The sequence below is a fragment of the Megalobrama amblycephala genome, linkage group LG9 (assembly GCF_018812025.1).
Source record: "Megalobrama amblycephala isolate DHTTF-2021 linkage group LG9, ASM1881202v1, whole genome shotgun sequence".
In the NCBI taxonomy this organism is placed as follows: Eukaryota; Metazoa; Chordata; class Actinopteri; order Cypriniformes; family Xenocyprididae; genus Megalobrama; species Megalobrama amblycephala.
In genome coordinates this window covers 34,464,116-34,487,138 of record NC_063052.1, presented here as the reverse complement: position 1 = coordinate 34,487,138, position 23,023 = coordinate 34,464,116, and the positions used below count along the sequence as shown (strand labels likewise).

The 23,023-nt window shown below is 35.2% G+C and overlaps 1 protein-coding gene across 4 annotated transcripts in view; it reads right to left on the bottom strand.

Moving 5' to 3' along the window:
• jupb (junction plakoglobin b) overlaps nucleotides 1-23,023 on the bottom strand; it is a 122,645-nt gene that overhangs the window by 43,889 nt on the left and 55,733 nt on the right. The window contains exon 1 of one of the 4 annotated variants that reach the window (XM_048203024.1): nucleotides 20,027-20,134. The exons of the other annotated variants lie outside the window; for them this stretch is intronic. The gene's annotated coding sequence lies outside the window, so the exon portion shown is untranslated. Of the gene's footprint in view, nucleotides 1-20,026; nucleotides 20,135-23,023 lie in introns of those variants that run through there. 4 annotated transcript variants of the gene reach the window in all.

Here is a 23,023-nt window from a genome sequence, read left to right as displayed (position 1 = left end):
ATTTAGGACACTTGACACTGAACAATGCAGCACCAGCAGACCTGTCAGCAGTTGTTTGACTTCCGGCGACATGCTGCCGTACTTTGTGTTTACTATGCGAGTGTCAAGGCGGATTTGTCTTTGGAAGTTCCACCAGCAAGAGTAAGTCATGTGTCTGTATGTGTGTGAGGATTTAAGCATAAGATAAAGTATTTTTGGCATAGAATTCATTACATATAATGACTAATCATTTGCTTATGACTACTGGACTTGTAAAATATAGATATAGAGCTATTGGCTTGTCAGTTGCTGGATGACTAGAGTTGCCCTCACGTGCTGTTGGAAACTTCCCACTTCTGAAGTCGTGATTAGGAGCTTGTCGTGTTCCAGTGCTTTGTTGTTGGAAAGAATAGGAAACATGGAGGACACCAGGTTTTTTCTTGCCTATTTCTTGAGGAAATCTTATTAAAGCCAAAATGTATTGAAGATATTTAAATGTAGCATCCCGTTCGTTGACAACCATAAACTTTCACCACGGTATCTAGATAGTCAGCTGGCAGTTTTGGAATTTCTGTCAAATACATGCTATTTTCGCTGTGTAGAAAACATACAATATGCTTCAAATGGTTATTCATATATGTAAATATGAACTATTTTTACAACAAGACAAGGCGTTGTGGAAAAAAACTAATAAAGAATATCAATCACAGCAATAATATTCTCCCCTCCGCCAAGTTTAAAGTTTATGGCACATTCAACTCGGAAACTTGGAAATTGTCCTATAGTAAACATGACTTGAGAGTGTGTTCTCCAATTTCCAACTATGAAACTCGTATTTACAATAACAAGTAACACATTGAATTAAACGTGACAGTTTGTATTAGAGAGATTAATTTAATTGAAAAACATAACAATAATCTTTGATTTATTTATATCTTCGAAAAATATTTTTTACTGTGTAGATCAGTGATGTTACTGTTACCTAAAACTAAAACTATTACAAATCATTTTCAGCAACTTAAAGGTGACATCGAACGTTTTTTTAACAAGATGTAATATAAGTCAAAGGTGTCCCCTGAATGTGTCTGTGAAGTTTCAGCTCAAAATACCCCATAGATTTTCTTTTATTAATTTTTTTAACTGCCTATTTTGGGGTATCATTAACTATGCACCGATTCATGTTGCAGCCCCTTTAAATGCTCACGCTCCCCGCCCACGGAGCTCGCGCTTGCCTTGAACAGCATAAACAAAGTTCACACAGCTAATATAACCCTCAAAATGGATCTTTACTAAATGTTCGTCATGCAACACGTCTAATCGTGTAAGTACAGTGTTTATTTGGATGTTTATATTTGATTCTGAATGAGTTTGAGGCTGTGCTCCATGGCTAACGGCTAATGCTACACTGTTGGAGAGATTTATAAAGAATGAAGTTGTGTTTATGAATTATACAGACTGCAAGTGTTTACAGTAAGAAACGATGGTAACTTTAACCACATTTAACAGTACATTAGCAACATGCTAACGAAACATTTAGAAAGACAATTTACAAATATCACTAAAAATATCATGTTATCATGGATCGTATCTGTTATTATTGCTCCATCTGCCATTTTTCGCTATTGTCCTTGCTTGCTTACCTAGTCTGATGATTCAGCTGTGCACATCCAGACGTTAATACTGGCTGCCTTTGAACATGAGCTGGCATGTGCAAATATTAGGGGCGTACACCCCGACTGTTACGTAACAGTCGGTGTTATGTTGAGATTCGCCTGTTCTTCAGAGGTCTTTTAAACAAATGAGATTTATATAAGAAGGAGGAAACAATGGAGTTTGAGACTCACTGTATGTCATTTCCATGTACTGAACTCTTGTTATTTAACTATGCCGAGGAAAATTCAATTTTTAATTCTAGAGCACCTTAAAATAAAGCTGAAATAAAATAAAATATAAATATTAGATGAAAAACTTAAACTTAAAAACTTAACTGAAATAAATGTCTAAATCAAAGTACTTAATCTAAAATTAAGTAAAAATTAAGTAATATTCAAAATATTAATAAATACTATAATAGTACATAAAGCAAACAACACTTACCAGGATTATTTTAACCTTGTGTAAATGACAAACCTAATCATTTTTGATCAGCCAGTATCAGCATTTTTTTTTTTTTTATCATTTTCATTAAACTTTGATAGCCCCCTTAATATTTTGTTGTATGAATATCTGAACATACAATATATCGTATATTTTATTCTAGCTTGATGCATTCTTTTTTATCAGCACTTGAATGTGGGTAAGTTTCATTAAAAAAAAAGCAACATTTTGAACAAAAAGCAGAGAAAATCGCATTTTTCTCAAAGACTACTTTACGTCCGGATTGGATTCAGAATGATGATCAAAACATATACGGAGTAGACTGAGTCCATCAACACCCCCAAAGTTTCACAGTCCTATACCACTTGCTAAGCAATGCTTCTATCACTTGTTTCTGTTTCTTTTTCACCCGCGTTTTGATCCGGAGATTCCATACTCTTTCCGAAGATGCGTAATAGTGGCCTCTGCCGTGCTGGAAAATTCCGTCAATGGCAGGGAAAGATTTAAAGTCAAGAGAAATAGTGTTTTTTGGTAGTGCTTGATACTATCCATCAGGAATTGATTTGATTATGAATACAATCTCTGAAAAATAACAGGGGTTCATGGTGTCATTAATACATTTTGATAAACTATTGCAAAGATGCACATTGTTTGCTTTGGAATATCATGCACCAATGAATCATTCACAAAAAGACCAGGAAAGAAAGGAAATTTGGTCAATTTTGTTTTCATGCTGACTGCAAAGATTTAGGCTAAATAAACTGACCTTTCAATTAGTGTACAGCAAGTTGCTTTAGAAGAAAAGCGTGTGCTAAATGGCAATTAAAAGCAGGTTTGTGTTCAAAAGCCTCCCAGTTTGACAGAGCCCTGCTGATAGAAACATCTGTACACATTCACATATTTTCAGCTTCTCAGCAGGGCTGAGAAAATCGAATTCACGACAGGTACTTGGCAGGAGTATCTGCAGGAGACAGCAAGGTTTTGCCAGACTCCTGGAGTGCAGCTGATGATACCGTGAGTCACCTCACGCCAGGACTCAGATTGCAAAGTCACCTGCGCTCTGTGCTCTAACACTTAGGCAGGAAGTCAAGAGAAACGCCAAACACGACTGACTATTACAACACAAGAGATGCAGTGACGGATACAGACGGTTACGTGTAAATTTATTCCATGAGCTGAGTTACCTGACGGTGTAATAGAATATCATTTGGGATAAAAACTGTGCATAAATTCAGTGAGGTTACATTAGAAAATAATCTGATAGAGTTATAAGACATCTACGAAAATATCAACACACTAATGCTGTTATACAAACCATTAGAAAGCACAATGCAATCACGATAAAGATAATTCGCTCAGACTAGCTTCTAAACCAATTTGCAGGGGACATATCATGGAAAATTCAATTTTCTTTGCTCTTTTGTAGTAAAAGAGTTCAATATGTACATGGAGACATATTCTGATGTACACAGCGAAAAGCTCACACAGAACATTTATTGAAATAAATCTGCATTAACAGGTCATTCAACAATAGTCATGTATCTGGAATAGTAAGTTTACTATTGCTGCAAAAAGAATTGTTGGTTTAACTTAAAAGTTAATACAATGAAGGTGGTTTAATCAACAGAAACTCAAAGGGCCCTATCATACACCCGATGCAATGCGGCACCAGGCGCAATCCAAGTGTTTTTTGCTAGTTTCAGCCTGACACAGTTACTTTCACATCCAGCGCCACGTTGTTTAAATAGCAAATGCATTTGCGCCCATTTGTGCACCGCATTGTTGGCGTTATATTGAGGCAACTGCAATAGGCTGTGCCATCGACCAACTGAAACCTGAAAAAAGGTGTAATATTTTTTTTTTGCTATATACACACACACACACACACACACACACACACAAACCCCATTCCAAAAAAGTTGGGACACTGTACAAATTGTGAATAAAAACAGAATGCAATGATGTGGAAGTTTCAAATTTCAATATTTTATTCAGAATACAACATAGATGACATATCAAATGTTTAAACTGAGAAAACGTATCATTTTAAGGGAAAAATGTGTTGATGCCATGAAATTTAAAATCAACTTATCTCAAAAAAGTTGGGACAAGGCCATGTTTACCACTGTGTGGCATCCCCTCTTCTTTTTATAACAGTCTGTAAACGTCTGGGGACTGAGGAGACAAGTTGCTCAAGCTTAGGAATAGGAATATTGTCCCATTCTTGTCTAATACAGGCTTCTAGTTGCTCAACTGTCTTAGGTCTTCTTTGTCGCATCTTCCTCTTTATGATGCGCCAAATGTTTTCTATGGGTGAAAGATCTGGACTGCAGGCTGGCCATTTCAGTACCCGGATCCTCCTTCTACGCAGCCATGATGTTGTAATTGATGCAGTATGTGGTCTGGCATTGTCATGTTGGAAAATGTAAAGTCTTCCCTGAAAGAGACGACGTCTGGATGGGAGCATATGTTGTTCTAGAACTTGGATATACCTTTCAGCATTGATGGTGCCTTTCCAGATGTGTAAGCTGCCCATGCCACATGCACTCATGCAACCCTATAACCATCAGAGATGCAGGCTTCTGAACTGAGCGCTGATAACAACTTGGGTTGTCCTTGTCCTCTTTAGTCCAGATGACATGGCATCCCAGTTTTCCAAAAAGAACTTCAAATTTTGATTCGTCTGACCACAGAACAGTTTTCCACTTTGCAACAGTCCATTTTAAATGAGCCTTTGACCAGAGAAAACGCCTGCGCTTCTGGATCATGTTTAGATATGGCTTCTTTTTTTACCTATAGAGTTTTAGCCGGCAACGGCGAATGGCACGGTGGATTGTGTTAATCGACAATGTTTTCTGGAAGTATTCCTGAGCCCATGTTGTGATTTCCATTACAGTAGCATTCCTGTCTGTGATGCAGTGCCGTCTAAGGGCCCGAAGATCACGGGCATCCTGTATGGTTTTCCGGCCTTGACCCTTACGCACAGAGATTGTTCCAGATTCTCTGAATCTTTGGATGATATTATGCACTGTAGATGATGATAACTTCAAACTCTTTGCAATTTTTCTCTGAGAAACTCCTTTCTGATATTGCTCCACTATTTTTCGCCGCAGCATTGGGGGAATTGGTGATCCTCTGCCCATCTTGACTTCTGAGAGACACTGCCACTCTGAGAGGATCTTTTTATACCCAATGTTGCCAAATGACCTAATAAGTTGCAAATTGGTCCTCCAGCTGTTCCTTATATGTACATTTAACTTTTCCAGCCTCTTATTGCTACCTGTCCCAACTTTTTTGGAATGTGTAGCTCTCATGAAATCCAAAATGAGCCAATATTTGGCATGACATTTCAAAATATATAAAATATATTTAAAATATAATATATAAAATTTTATATAAAATATATATTTCATCTTTTTTTTCCATGATTCCACAATTGTATGATTAACATTAATGAAAGAGTCAACCTATATATTAAGAACGTACGTACAAATAAAGATGTACAGATGTTTAATTGTTATTTTGAGCATTGGGACCACTAAACAAGGACTAGATGAACAATTTTTTGTGTAAACCTCAAATTTGATCAAAATTGACATTTTTCACTTGTTTTGCCAGTAGCTCGAAATGAGCCTGTGCACATCCTGACTCATTTTGCCAGCACGGGTCACATATGTTATCTGAACCACATTAATTAAGTTGATTTGACAAAAAATGTTGTGATAACAAATCATGAAAATAATATTTTACAGTGTATGCACAGTATGAAAACCTGGATGACTTATTACATTTGCCAATATGTGCAGTACACTACAAAGAACACTTTGAAATACTGTATCCCACAATGTAATGCACTCAACCTGATCTTTCATTTCTAGCATGGTGAATGAACAGGAAGCTACATCAACCTTGATTGCTCACGTCTTTCTTGATGTTGAAGTCAAACGTATTGGATTACTAAGAATTAAATATGCATATTATGAGGTCCTGTGAACAGCACAATGACGTGACAAAACTGGAACATACTACTCTTTGAGATTTTTGTGGAATAGTACCTGCTTTTTCAAAAATCGACAAAGTCATCAAGTTATGTTTACCACAGGCTTTATTTTACTCATAAATTGGAAAAACTCCATTATAAAACACCCTACATGAAAATCTAGAGGGAACCAGGGGAGAATTAGTCATCCCTGCAGCATTCTATAAGAGTGAATTTGAATCCCACATGCAATTTTAGCGAATGAGACCCATTACAAGAGAACATCAGAATAAAAAAATGATTAAAAAAAAGTGTAGAATTTAACCGCTTTGGCTTTTAGCGGGAAAGCCAGTACAAGAGTCGCATAAAGATTATCACTCATGTTTCCAACACATGGATGTAACAGGACCTCAAAACCTTAGCGAGCAGTGACTAACCCGCAGTGAGAGGATTACATTTCCAGCAGGGGGGAAATACATCATCACTGTAATTCAATAGCATGAAAGAGTCACTAAAAAAACGTCAAGGGATGTTCCTTGTTCTTAACCTTGCAAAGGTTGTAAATACAAGACATGATCATCTCATCTACTGAGTTTCACAAGAAGACCTTGAATAAAGTCTTTGAATAATGACATGAATCACAGTTTAGTTCTGTGTTAGATTTTGTCTTTTTTTTCAATGACTTCAATTTCTTTTGTCATTTTCAGCTCTGTCATGTTCAAGGTTTCTCTGATATTAAATGTAGAAAAACACTTTTCTAAAATAAAACATTAAATGAGTTTTTGGGTTCTTCAGAATGGCATTTTGAAATGCTATGGATGAGGTATAAGAAAAGGTACATAAAATATCAGTATAATTTACTCCACATTATAAACATTTTGCTAAGGAACCTATTGATCCGACTGTCTGCATGTACAAATGTGGATCTCACACATCATTTCTATACATTAAAGGTACACTATGTAACTTTTGGCCCTCTAGCGGTTAAAAAACAAAGCTGCATGCATTTTATGGAAGAACATTGTTTTGGTTGTGCTTTGGCTCTGCGTGACTGTGCGGATGATTATAGTTATCCTACTGCTCATAAAACATTCACTATTAGACTTAAAGGGTTAGTTCACCCAAAAATGAAATTTCTGTCATTAATTACTCACCCTCATGTCCTTTCAAACCTGTAAGACCTTCGTTCATCTTCGGAAAACACAAATTAAGATATTTTTGATGAAATCTGTTTTTTTTTATCCCCCATAGAAAGCAACATATAATTACCACATTCAAGGTCCAGAAAAGTAGTAAATACATTGTTAAAATAGTCCATGTGACTGCAGTGGTTCAACCTTAACCCTTTAGAACCTAAAGCTAAAATAGCCCGTTTTCACATATTATGTTTTTTTTTTATTATAAAATTCTCTAACAACGTGCCATATTCAAGTGCAAGGTGTCATTTTTTTCAGAAAACAACTGGCTTTCAATAAATTACAGTTATTGACCATTAATGTATATGGTGTGTTTGTAAATAGAATTTAAATAGCCGAAAATAAAAAAAAAATTATAATAAATTTAGAAAAAAAAAAGAGAAAAATGATGATCGCAAGAATTTAACACTTCAAACTTGAAAATTCAACTATATTACATATATTCAAGTCTTTTTGTGACATTTGGTTGCACAGTTTTCATTCATGAGAATTTTTTTTCATCTCCATTCAAATCCTCCTTCCACCCGCTCTCCCCGAAAGCGCCTGCCATTTCCTAAAGGAAGGCACGAAATTACCGTAATAACCCTTATATTGACAAAAAGCCCTTGCTGTCTGTAGCAATTTGAATGATTACGATGGCGCAAACAGTTCAAGAGTTACAGTAACATGAATACAGCTTGGTTGGATGTTGTCGCCGACGACACATCCGGTTTTAAAGGGTTAATGTTATGAAGCGACGAGAATACTTTTTGTGTGCAAAAACAAAACAAAAATAATGACTTTATTCAACAATTTCATCTCTGTTATCTGAGACAGCATAGTAAATTTTGTTAATTTCGAACAAAAAAGTTACATAGTATAACTTTAAACATCTTTTTGATTTTTCTAATGTGGGCCTCAATATTCAAAAAGGCTGTATATGCAATGCAAGAGAATCTGACATTACATAACAGAGTCTACAATTCAAACTTTAAAGGTTTATCTTGATGGCTTTTATGTCTCTTTTTTGTTAAATGTTGTAAAAATGCTGAACATTGCTTGAGGGACATTACATGGTATATCGTTTTAATTAGTCAGTGCTCTTATGTGGTAACAAAGAACTTTCTGCTGGACTGATAGGATCTAAACCAATTAAATCCTGTGTGCCTGAGAGGCCAGTCCACTTCTGTAGATCTCAGATCATTAACAGCTTTAATTAGGGCTGTTTCATGGCTGTGATGTTGATGATCACAGATCTTCAACAGAGACTACATTTCTATTTATTTTAAATAGAGGGTAAAAGTCCAAATTAAACTTATGGCTGTTTCTTCAACTACACTGATGTTTATATGACAGATTTAAATTTTTTTCTAATATGAAAGGCACATTAAAACTGTCTTTGAAAGTTTTTTTGCCATGCTTTTATTACATATCACTTAAAATATAAAAAGAAAAAAATATAACTTAAGAATATTTAAATAGTGTATCATTAAAAAAAAAAAAAAAAACTGCATCATTTGAGATCAGACAAAACTGACATATCATGGTTCTACAAAAAACAATTTTATGAAAAATTTTACAGGACATGCATGAACATTGTTAGTAGTGGATATACTTGCATTGTAGGAGAGTTCTGTTAGAACGTTTTCTGAACCAACAAATGACATTTTCGTCTCATCTCAAATTAAAAGAGAGTGTGAAAAGAGGGGTTATTTCACCCAAAAATGAAAACAATGTCATTTATTACTCATCCTCATGCCATTCCACACCGGTAAGATCTTCGGTAATCTTCGGAACACAAATTAAGATATTTTTGTTGAAATCCGATGGCTCAGTGATAGCCAGCAATGACATTTCCTCTCTCAAGATCCATAAACGTAATAAAAACATATTTAAATCAGTTCATGTGAGTACAGTGGTTCAATATTAATATTATAAAGCGACAAGAATATTTTTGGTGCGCCAAAAAAAACTAAATAATGACTTATTTAGTGATGGCCGATTTCAAAACACTGCTTCAGAAAGCTTCGGAGCATAATGAATCAGTGTGTCGAATCTGCTGTTCAGAGCGCCAAAGTCACGTGATTTCAGCAGTTTGGTGGTTTGACGCGATCCGAATCATGATTCGACACAAAAGATTCATAACGCTCCGAAGCTTCATTAAGCAGTGTTTTGAAATTGGCCATCAATAAATAAGTCGTTATTTTGTTTTTTCTCGTCACTTTATAATATTAATATTGAACCACTGTACTCACATGAACTTATTTAAATATGTTTTAGTTCATTAATGGATCTTGAGAGAGGAAATGTCATTGCTGGCTATGCAGGCCTCACTGAGCAATCGGATTTTATCAAAAATATCTTAATTTGTGTTCTGAAGATTAACGAAGGTCTTACGGGTGTGGAACGGCATGAGGGTGAGTAATAAATGACAGAATTGTCATTTTTAGGTGAACTAACCCTTTAAGAGACACTACTTTCTAAAGTTCCACAAAGAAAAAGTGTTCAGTTGAAAAAAAAAAAAAAACACCCTTCTATTTCTCAGTAATTTTTCTTAAAAAGGATGTTAAATTGGCCCATAATTGCTGAGTGTCAAATGTTGTACAAATATTTCTTTAAAAGCATGTAAAGTAGCTTCTTCTAATTGGAGATGATTCCACAGAAAGGCTCATTTGCATAATTCAGAAGAGCTTGGTTTATAAACAGCTTAATATGGCTAACGGAAGCTGTAAACATTGAGTTTTAATTAAAATGGATTTGAGGGTCGGGGTCTATCTGGATCTACTCAGCAAATAGGAAGAATGCTAAATTTAAGCACTAGGGATTTGAGCATTAATTTCACTTCATTCTCACGTACACAGATACTTGTGAGTTATATAGTGGGTTATATTACTAAACATACAAAAACAAGTAAACAAAAAGCTTGCTGGGGGCAAGGCATATCCGTTATTGGGGTAATGAAAACATTTGAACTAAAACACTGTTATGAAAATTAATAACACTTAATAAAAATAACACTCCTAGACTATCAATAATGCATCAATGTTTTCGAATCATCTAAAAGTAATAGCTGCATGATGTTAAGCACCACAGTGAATGAAAACCAGTAAACTGAAGCCCGTTTTATAAAACACATCCTACATGAGATTAATTAGATATCCTAGATACACAACATACAGCAAACATAAAGATGCAAATACAAGTGAACTTGAGTTACGTGCTTGTCTGAATGTGTAACTCCTGTTGTGGGTGCACTCTTCCCGTAACAACGCTCTAAAACATGGACTAATGCAAAACTAATGCACAAAAAAATTACAACATTCTATTACAACAGTGTTTTCATTATAATGTTATATACACCGATCAGACATAACATTATGACCACCTTCCTAATATTTTTCTACCAAAACAGCCCTGACCTGTCGAGGCATGGACTCCACTAGACCCCTGAAGGTGTGCTGTAGCATCTGTACCACGATGTTAGCAGCAGACCCCTTTAAGTCCTGTAAGCTGCAAGGTGGAGCCTCCATGGATCGGACTTGTTTGTTCAGGAAATCCTACAGATCCTCGATTGGATTGAGATCTGAGGAATTTGGAGGCCAAGTCAACACCTCAAACTCGTTGTTATGCTCCTCAAACCATTTCTGAACAATTTTTGCTTTGTGGCAGGAGCATTATCATGCTGAAAGAGGCCACAGCCACCAGGGAATACCGTTTCCATGAAATGGTCTAAAACAATGCTTAGGTAGGTGGAAGTGTATTCTTGTGGCAGTTGTCCAAAATGTTTAATCTGGATCAGAATGATCTGGAATCCCATGTTATGCTGTCCAGGATCAGGAAATCCATCTTACTTTTGTGCCTGTTTCTCAAAGTAAAATTGGATCACCCTGATCCAGACTTTTTCATACAAATGGTGTATTTTCTTGACCAGTTTTAAAGTTTTATTACATTTTTGTTCCTGAAATCCACCCTTCTACTGGGATCAATATAATCCTGATTTTTTGGATCAAAGCTATCCCAATCTTACTAAAACGTTTTGAACAACACAAACTGAAGATTTGATCCAGATCAAAACTAAGATTGGATTTTATGATTTAATCTGATTTCAGAATCCTTTTTTTTCCTTTTGAACAACTAATTTTCAAGATTTGATCCAATATACGATATCCGAAATCCGATCAGATTATGAGCAACTGGCCCCTCATGATCAAAGTGATCCCAGGCATCACTGCACGCTTTCAAATCCATAGTTTCACTTTATTTCGCCAGTATGGACTGAATGCTATCCTAATGCTAACCAATCAGACCTCAGGTACTGCTAAAAATGCTGCAATAACTGGAAAAAAGAAATATACTTTTTAAAGTCATTTTCATGACCGATCATCGCTATTACGTCCACTCGTGTACTTGTGCACATCCCTAATACATATTATATATATATATATATATATATATATATATATATATATATATATATATATATATATATATATATTTTGATTAATTTGAGTAAAAATGTATTTTCCTTACCAAGAAAGTGGCAAGATGAAAACCACCATTTTCTGTTTCAAACTTTCACATAGCATCTTTAGGTTATGAAACCATAAATTCTAGATTCTAGATTCTATTAAAAACATAAATTCTAGAATCTAGATTTTGATTTTCAAAAGTTTATTATAAAAACATATTTTTTCCCCAAAATGTAATAAATCCATGACACATTTTTTTTTTCCAAAAAGCAATTAATCCATCAATATAAAAGTTATTTTTCATATTGAAAATACACAACAAAGTAAGTTGACTCGCCTCTGAACTTTGTCAATACTAATCTTATATACAGGCATTTGACTAAAAATGAATTCAACGAGTCATCTTGTTAATGCTATAAATGACTTGAGCGCCTCATCTTCTTAATCTCCTCACATAAATGATTATATTTCGATGGCTTACGTTTTCCTCCCCACCGCAGAAACCACCACAGGTTCATCAGTGCCATCAAAATTATTAATTTTTCTGTTTTTGTTGATCATAAAATAGATAAGGAAAACTAGGATTCCGGGTGTATTCAGAGCGCCGCCATTTTTGTTTACAGTGCGTGGAATGGTGTGCTGTGATTGGTTGAGCGGATATATCGCAGTCTGCAGAGAAGAGGGACAGGCATTTGTCGCGTTTTGGAAAGAAAGGGAGAAAAATGCTCGCATTTTGCGCAAAATTAATAAATGACTTTTCAATACCAACCAGATACAATACTGATTTTGGCGGAAACTCAATTTTTAAAAAAATGCCGTTTATCGCATTTTGGAACCAAACTCTTCATATATATATGTATATATATAATATATAAAATATAATATATATATATATATATATATATATATATATATATATATATATGAAGAGTTTGGTTCCAAAATGCGATAAACGGCATTTTTTTAAAAATTGAGTTCCGCCAAAATCAGTATTGTATCTGGTTGGTATTGAAAAGTCATTTATTAAGTTATTATATATATATATATATATATATATATATATATATATATATATATATATATATATATATGTGTGTAAAAAATATATGTTATTATATATATATATATATATATATATATATATATATATATATATATATATATATATATATATATATATATATATATAAAAAATTAAAACCAGAAAGAAATCACCTGCTAAGCTTGTTTTCAGAAAATATATCTTAAGAGTGCATTTGGTCTTGTAGCACCAGACCAGCACATTTTAAGAATATAATTTTTTTGCAGTGCCTGCACTGTACCGTCAATCATGTTGACAGATCTTAGCAAAATCCATCCTGCTCTGCTGTCTTTATCAAGCATCTGAGTGTAACTCACATCATCAGGGGAACTAGAGCTTGCAGCTTCCTGTTCCGACGGCAGAAGGTGGAGATATCTGGGAATCTAAGCATGGCAATAAACTTCACAGGGAAGGAATCACAGGGTGTGACCCTCAAGCCCGGACTGAGATGCCATCTCAAAGTCTGGCCCGAATGAGATTTGTGCAAATAGCACAGGAAGTAAAGCCCCCTGAGGACAGCTCAAGGTTAAAAGCCCACATAAAGAGCCAGCAGCTCAGAAGAAATACATCTGCAAAACACAGAATTTTAAAAAAAAAAAGGCCTTTTCAGTGAGCCATAAAAGCAAATAATCCCAGACACAGAAAACATTTTCTGAATTATTTTTGTTTTGTTTTTTTGGTACCAATAACTAAACAACCTTAAAGCAACGCAACATTAGTTAGGAAGCATAACTGCACAAGTCTTGTTTTCATAGAATGCATCTTGAATGAAGTTTATTTTTCTCATCCCATAGGCAAATTTTTTTTCCTACTTTTTAAACCTCACTCAATTTGGTTAGGTTTATGCTTACAACAAGAGAAAAACAACTTGCCAAAATAATTCATTCAAGTATATTCCCTGAAAACAAGTTTTAATATATAACCCAATTTTACTTCTCATTTGATCTTGTTTTAAGGATGCTTAGATCTTTTTATTGGAAAACATTATACAAATACTTGCACTAAAATGATTTTTCCTTTGTACTTCCTCTCCAAAAGTAGTTTGTAAGTCCTTAATGAGGTTCTAAAAGTCTCTTTCTTCACTTTCTCCACATTCACACGGAAACAGGTTTCATCTTTTCTGGGCTGCTTAAGTAAAACTGTGAAAATTTATTCTGAATGCTATTTAAAACACAAAATAAAATCCCATAGAGCTGGAGGCTGGCGCTCAGACAGACGTGCATCTGCCGACAGCATTGCCTTGCTTCTTCACTTCAAAGAAACAGATTTCCCAACCGCAAAAAAGCCACAGGGATGATTTACCGTCCTGAAGATCCCATAAAAAACCTTCACATCACATCCATACAAAGTTGCCTTTTCGAGAGCCCAAATCAGGGGGCGAGGGCATGTTTAATGGTGTCACCTGCTAATAGGTTGAAGCTATCAGCTTTCCCTTTGCTCCTTTAAACATAAAACGGTTTTGGTGCACTGGGATCACCTATTAAACCTTCAACACACACACACACAAGTTCTCTCATCAGTACAGAAATGACAGCCCTTTCATCTCACATCCCCATAATCCGCTCTCATTAGCGGCACTGAGCAAAAGTAGAGGGCGGACACATGGATGAAGGAGATGCATCACTGCTGCTTGTGAAACAGTGAACCATGGCTGTACAAAAAACAATCCCTCCCTTCTCCGTTGTCGCACACACCAGGGACCCTCCGTGTCTGCATACAGAGACACGCTAATTAAAGCAAACCTTGCATGAGCCTGGTGAGATTTGCAGTTCTTCCTTATCGCCTGCACCCCCGGTCTGCCTCCGAAGACGTGTTAAAGAAACAAACAAACATAGGTGGGAATATAACAAGCAAATGCAAGAGTGGGCTTCTCTTGAGGCAACGGCGACGTACATGCGTATCGGAGCACCATCAGTTCCTCATAATAATGCAGTGCTAAGCTCTCGCGTAGTGCTTTTTCAACCCTGACAAGGCTGAAATGATATGACACAGTCGAGAGCCAAGATGGCATGACTGTTTAGGATAAACACCAATGTGCCAATAAGAAGAATAAGGGTTATTTTTATAAGGCACAAAGGTGAAGATATCACCTTGTTTTCTACTGAAGCTAAGCCGGGTTGAAAAAATTTCATTATAAAATTATATTTTTAAAGTCTGTTTACATTTGAAATATTCACTCCTGCTAAAAAGTTTGTGGGTCGGTAAAACGTAGCTCTTACGGAATGAACGCGGTGCCAGTTTTGTTTTTTTCCGTAAGTAGAATAGGGAAGGCGTAGAACATACGGCGTAAGCGTTTTGAAGAATGCGGAAAGCGGAAGCACATGCAAGGCGATAATTTGTGTTTATAAAGCATATACAGTTGTATTTTTTTCGAAAATGACCAATCGTTTTGCTAGATAAGACCCTTATTCCTCGTCTGGTATCGTTTAAAGCCCTTTGAAGCTGCACTGAAACTGTAATTTTGACATTCAACCGTCTGGAGACCATTGAAGTCCACTATAAAGGAGAATAATCCTGGAATGTTTTCATCAAAAACTTTAATTTCTTTTCGACTGAAGAAAGAAAGACATGAATATCTTGGATGACATGGGGGTGAGTAAATTATCAGGACATTTTTATTTAAAGGTGCCCTAGATTCAAAATTTTAATTTACCTTGGCATAGTTGAATAACAAGAGTTCAGTACATGGAAAAGACATACATTGAGTTTCAAACTCCATTGCTTTCTCTTTCTTATGTAAATCTCATTTGTTTAAAAGACTTCCGGAAAACACGAGAATCTCAACATAACACCGACTGTTACGTAACAGTCAGGGTGTATGCCCCAATATTTGCATATGCCAGCCCATGTTCCCAACATTATGAAAGGCATTAGACAAGGGCAGCCAGTAACGTCTGGATCTGCACAGGTGAATCAACAGACTAGGTAAGCAAGAACAACAGCGAAAATGGCAGATGGAGCAATAATAACTGACAAGATCCATGATAGCATGATATTTTAAAATTGTCTATCTAAATGTTTCGTTAGCATGTTGCTAATGTACTGTTAAATGTGGTTAAAGTTACCATAGTTTATTACTGTATTCACGGAGACAAGAGCCGTCGCTATTTTCATTTTTAAACTCTTGCAGTCTGTATAATTCATAAACACTTAATTCTTTATAAATCTCTCCAACAATGTAGCATTAGCCGTTAGCCACGGAGCATAGCCTCAAACTCATAGAGAATCAAATATAAACATCAAAATAAATACTTTACTCACCTAATTCGAAGCATGCATACAGCATGGATGACGAACATCTTGTAAAGATCCATTTGAGGGTTATATTAGCTGTGTGAACTTTGTAAATGTGCTGTAATATAATCGAGAGCTCATGTGGCAGGGAGCACGCAAATTAAAGGGGTGGCGCGCTGAAAAAATCAGTGCATAGTTAATGATGCCCCAAAATAGGCAGTTAAAAAAATTAATTTAAAAAAATCTATGGGGTATTTTGAGCTGAAACTTCACAGACACATTCAGGGGACACCTTAGACTTATATTACATCTTGTGAAAAAGCATTCTTGGGCACCTTTAAAAGGCTTCAAATGTTGTATTTGTTAACATTAGTTAATACACTGTCAACTAACATGAACAAACAATAAACAGCTGGATTTTTTATTAACTAACATTAATAAAGATGTAACAAATGTATTGTTCACTGTTAGTTCATGTTAGATGACACATTAATGAATGTTAACAAATGAGACCTGATTTTAAAGTGTTACTATTATTATTAAGCTTCCATTCTGCTTTCTAAAGATGGGTCAGAAATCTGACCTTTATCTTGAGCCTAGGTATTTTTCTGTATAAAACTGTTTTGGAAGCTGAACTGAATTGGAAATGTTTGTATTCAGATTTATAACATTACTCTAAAGGTGGGTAGAAAATAAGTTGTCAACTTAAAACAAATAGATACATTTTCATGGTGAGTGCTTTTTTTTTTTTCTTTTTTTTAAAGATATATTTTTGCCATTTTTGTCTTTATTATGATAGGACAGTAAGCAGACAGGAAGCGAAGTGGGAGAGAGAGTGGGGACAAGATCGGGAAAGGTCCGCGAGCCGGGACTCAAACTCGGGTGCCCGAAGCACAAAGGCAGTATATGTCGGTGCTGCCCACTAGGCTATCCTTCTTTTATAAGCCAGTAGAACTGTTTTTTATATAACTGCCTTTTCGTCCTTATCAAACATTTCGAAAACATGCACTAGACAAATTAAAATGTTCAAAACCATCTCTTCCCCAATAGAACCATGCAGATCACATTACTGTACAATATGTTTTCTATTAACAGGATCATGCAGAGTGATCACTGAAATTAATGTACAATTAAAACCAAATGACAAAGCCAGGCAAAGATGACGACCGATCTCATATTGATTTTGATAAATCTCGCCTCTCGCTTCTTTTTGCCCAGATAAGACTGGTTTGGCAAGCACACAGTACGACATAACTGTGAATCTGTCGAAACCAAGTCTGCGCTGAATGATCACACCGGGAGCCCTCAAATCATCACCACTTCTCTTGCCATTTTCTACAGCGCTGTGCAAGGCATTTGATTGGTTTGACAGGCCTATGAAAGCATGTTGCCTTGGTTTCCAGAGTGTGTTTCTGTCATTCTGCCTGTAATAGCTAAATTTTAGATGGAGCTTTGCAGACAGTGAAATTACCTGCACATTTTAGCTGTGAAGATACCGGGATTGCTGATCAAACAAATGGATTTGTGATGCCAGACCGGTTTTAATCAACATGGGTCACCAGTAGAAATAGATAATAATAATAATTATGAAAGATTGTGGATATTAATGGTGTTAGATATGAATGCATAGGTCTACATATTGGGTATGTCCACAAAGTTCCTTGTGAAAACATCCTTTAAAATAAATGAGTCTCCTTGCTCTTAACCTATGGTAATTACTCTGCACTGCACGTCCTACCACCCTCTTTACCACAAAGATCAGCGTGGAAAATCGAGTCGGGTGAGCAGCCAACCGCGATCAAGCAAATTGAAGATGAAGGAAATGAATTCTCAATCAGTTGTGCCATAGTTATTGGGAAACAGCTTAATGAGGATTTAAAAGGGATTCCTCCTGCTGTTCCAAAGAGGTGGAGAAGGAAAACCTGGGCGTAGAGCCATGACAAAATGTCCAAGATGGAATGCACATTGGGCTGTAAACAACATCTGAGCAGGTTTTTCCTTTGTTAATTTTTAAGATTTTGGGACTAATTGGGCAAATGTTTAGGGCAATTTTTTTTTTTTTTTGCTCAAAACAGAACATACAAAGTTAGACAGTCAGAACAGCTACAAAATCTCTCAGAGAGGCTTCTTCCATCCAGTAGTCTAAGGGTGTGTTCACACTTGTAGTTTGGTTTGCTTGGTTCAATTGGTCTGGACCACCAAAAAAAAAAAAGCATTCACATTGGCATTTTTAACAATGAACCTAAAGATACCGAACCTAAAGGCATAGGGATCCGTTGACAACAGGGCTGCATGATAAATCGCAATTAACATGAAATCAGTTTGGCTTAGTGCGATTATGATAAAGGCTATGCTTAGCATTGAAGTATAAATACACTTTATTATCATGAAAATACACAAGAAGGCTTGAAGAACTCATAGAAATCATATATTGTTGTAGTCGTGTGTTTATTAGTCATGTTTAATCTTCTTAAATCTTCAGCTACAGTGATAGTATGATGCTCATAGGTATTTCTTGGAATGATGTGCGTTATATCACAGGGGGCATATTTGGAGTTCCTGCATGAGAGCGCCCTCTGGCTTTCAGATGGAGCAGAACTTACTACTTATCACAGAGCCGTGCTTCACTGAGAAGCTGCGCATAAAAAAAAAAAAAAAAAAAAAAAAAAAAAAAAATATATATATATATATATATATATATATATATAAAAAAAAAATTTAAAAAATCGCTGGCTTAGCCAAATCATATGCGGTTTAATTACAATTTATTGTGCATCCCTAGTTCGCAATCCTTTTATGATGTATGTTTAGTGACGGAACTTACCGAAAACATCCAAAAAAGTGCTGTGTGCTTGGATGCTCATTGCATGTGCATCAATATTATGGTATTTTTTCCAGCTGAGAACTAGTGAAGAGCTTCTAAAATGTGTATAGTAGTCAAAAATAACTGTGTCCACGCCTTTTCAGCACTAATTTTGCACTGCGTGTCTTTAGTAAATCTTGACAGTAGCTTTTTAACACCAAAAGAGTGTTTGCGCTGGAGCAAGCCGTTAGTAAATCTGGCCCTTAGTGACTACATTATGGAAAAGAGAATTTTAATTCAGTAGTTTCAAAAAAAGGTCAACATTATGTTTGTTTGAGCGACTCAACCAAGAAAGTCTGTAATACCTTGAGAAAGCTATCCTTTAGCACCCTCATTCATCTTAATGAACTGCCCTAATCAGCAAAACCTTGTCGTGCCTAATTCACTCTACCATACAAGGACATTTAACAGAAAACACTGCTTGATTCACAAACTAAAACAAAGGTACCACCACTAAAAACATATACTTTGTACTTGTTAAATGTATTCTTATACTCTTATATATACACATGCAACATAATTGTGCAGAATTGAAGAATGGACATGAAGTGGAATTTACTCTATTCATCTGTCTATCAACCATTGAAAAGTTTGGGGTAAGTAAACATTTTTATTTTTAAGAAATTAATACCTAATAGTAAGGTTAGTATTATGGTTTCCACTAAAATATTATGCAGCACAACTGTCTTCAACATTGATAATAAAAATAAATGTTTCTTGAGCAGCAGATCAGCATATTAGAATGATTTCTGAAGGACCATGTGACACTGAAGACTGGAGTAATGATGCTGAAAATTCAGCTTTGCATCACAGGAATAAATGTAATTTTAAAATATATTAAAATGGAAAAGAGCTCTTTAAAATTGTAGTAATATTTCACAATATTACTGTTTTTACTGTATTTTTGATCAAATAAATGCAGCCTTGCTGTGCATAAAAGACTTGTTTTAAAAACATGTATTATACAAATGTATATTTGATCAAATATATGCATATAGGCAAAAATAAAAGACTTTTGATAACTAATAAGTCTTGATAACTTCTTACAGTTATATGAATTTCTTTTAATTCCACTTCCTTGTATCCCAATTTGAATTACAACTCTAAACAGTGACCTCTGATTTACAAAAAGATTTTTGTCCAACTCACACATATCAGGGAAATGTCATGGCCACATCTTCTCATGTAGGAGCAGACAGGGAGCAGCTGGAGATATCATGCAGGACAGGAGCCGATAGTGAATAAACCAAAAACTGATAAACTGTGCATATGACTGCTGTGGCATGAGGATACAGATGGAACAAACTTCAGTGACCTTGCTTCTATTGACCAGAAAATGAGCTTAGACTGTGGACTGTGAAGCAGATAACATTGGAGCCAGGCTACTGTAAACAGCGGAAAATATCCGTCAGTATGTCTTGATCTCGCAATGCGGCTATGACGGCTGCTCACTTTGCCACTTTTAGGGATTTGTGCAATTCAGTGTGCTTAAAGATACCCCAGATTTCACTACTGATCTGCAATTAGAAAATAGAACTAATGTGCTCACACTAATTAAAAAAAGGAGTGTCAAAAAAGCAGACAGGGCCGAATGATAGTAAGAAGTCATTATTTATCTGTAATTAAAACAAAAGCAATGTCATCTCTTACTGTTTCACTGCATTGCAAAATACCAAGGTCTACAAGTAATGAGCTGTGCTCTGAAATTCAGTGTATAAAATAAAAAATGAGTTAAATTTATAACTCATATTCATATTCAATAGTTCTGCTTATATTGATGTTCATGTGGATGTAAAATACCAAATGCATTTCATTGTGTGTGTATGCGTGTATGTCTCTCTCTCTTTGTCTCTCTCTCTCTCTCTCTCTCTCTCTCTATATTATATATATATATTACGGCTATCGATTTAATGCGTTAATTAGATTAATTAATTGCAGTGAAAATTGACGTGTTAAAATTACTAACTCATTTAACGCATTATGGAGCATATAGAATGCAATTAGAATGTCCCTAAAATTCAAGAAATTTAGCAAAAAAATGCCTCTGTGGGAGTTTTGTCTCATATTTACATCATATGATATAGTTAAGTTATATCACACAAGCAATGAGTGCATTGTCACACGAGCGCTGTTTTTCTGTCCAGAATAGTAAGAGTGCAAATGTGATATTGATTTTATACAACAGACCAATACATAAGAAGTTAATATTGTGTTATTTTAGACACAATATTGTCTGATTGTTTGTTCAATTTTGCCAACAAAAATATAAAGACAAAGCAGACCTGTTCATCTCCGAGCAACACACAGCAGCATTTTACTGAATGTGCAATTTGAAAGAATCAGGTGAACCATTAGGATTGTTGAACTTGAAGCGGCGCTGCACAGACCGTTTGGTGTATGACAACAAAGTACCATGAGAGTGATTCAAAAGCATACAGAGCCGAGTGCTCTCTAAATGCTAAAGCGGTACTTGGATGTCATACACTGATCGGTTTGATGGTGATCCGCTTCAAGTCAAACAAGCCTAATGATTCAATGGACCATGCATAAAGAGAACCACTTACTTCACTCCTGAATCAATCACCCGTTTGAACTAATCGAATGAATGAATGACTCAATGACTTAATTATTAAGACATTTATTGCCACCTAATGGCAGTTTTAGTTTCTTAATAATAAGTATTATAATTATAGTATAATTTCATTAAAAATAATTTCATATTTCCATAGTAATAAAAAAACAAAAAACATTAAAGGTATAGTTTATCCAAAAATGAAAATTTACTCACCCTCATGGTCCGAAGAGTATGTGTAATAAATTCTATGTTGAATAAAATAAAATATTTCTTGCTGAAGCTACTTTCTCTTTGATGCTTTACACAATAATGACTTTTGGGAGAATAATTATCTTTTAAGAGTAATTTCTCAGCCAAATTTGATGTGCGATTAATGTAATTAATTAGATTAAAAATTTTAATCACTTGATTATATATATACAGTAATCGCTTACCGCAAAATTTTGAACGGATGTGTATGTGTGTGTACATACACACACACACACATCCGTTCAATATTTTGGGGTAAGCAAGATTTTTATTTTATTTTCTTAAAATGAATACTTTCGTTCAGCAAGGATGCGTTAAAGGATTAGTTTACTTTCAAATTAAAATTTCCTGATAATTTACTCACCCCCATGTCATCCAAGATGTTCATGTCCTTCTTTCTTCAGTCGAAAAGAAATTAAGGTTTTTGATGAAAACATTCCAGGATTATTCTCCTTATAGTGGATTTCAATGGCCTCCAAAGGGTTGAAGGTCAAAATTACAGTTTGAGTGCAGCTTCAAAGGGCTGTAAACGATACCAGACGAGGAATAAGGGTCTTATCTATCTGTCATTTTCAACAAAAAAAAATGTAAATGTATATGCTTTATATAAACAAATAATTGCCTTCCAAGTGGTTGAAACCACACTTTCATATTCTTCAAAAAGCTTACGCTGTATGTCATACGCCTTCCCTATTCTACTTACGGAACGAACGCAGCGCCAGTTCCATTTTTTCCGTAAGTAGAATAGGGAAGGTGTAGGACACACAGCGTAAGCTTTTTGAAGAATACGAAAGTGCGGTTTTGGTGGAACCACTTGGAAGGCGATCATTTGTTATTAAAGCATATACAATTAAATTTTTTCAAAAATGACCGATCGTTTCACTAGATAAGACCCTTATTCGTCATCTAGTATCGTTTAAAGCCCTTTGAAGCTGCACTGAAACTGTAATTTTGACCTTCAACCATTTGGAGACCATTGAAGTCCACTATAATGAGAATAATCCTGGAATGTTTTCATCAAAAACCTTCATTTCTTTTCGACTGAAGAAAGAAGGACTTGGACATCTTGGATGACATGGGGTGAGTAAATTATGAGGAAAATTTTATTTGAAAGTGAACTAATCCTTTAAATTGATCAAAAGTGTCAGTAAGGACATTTATAATGTTGCAAAAGATACCTATTTTAGATACATCAAAGAATACTGAAAAAAATATGAAGCAACACAATGTTTTCATCCTTGACAATAATAAGAAGCTTTGCATTACAGGAATAAATAATATTTTAAAATATGTTCAAATAGAAAATGGGTATTTTAAATGGT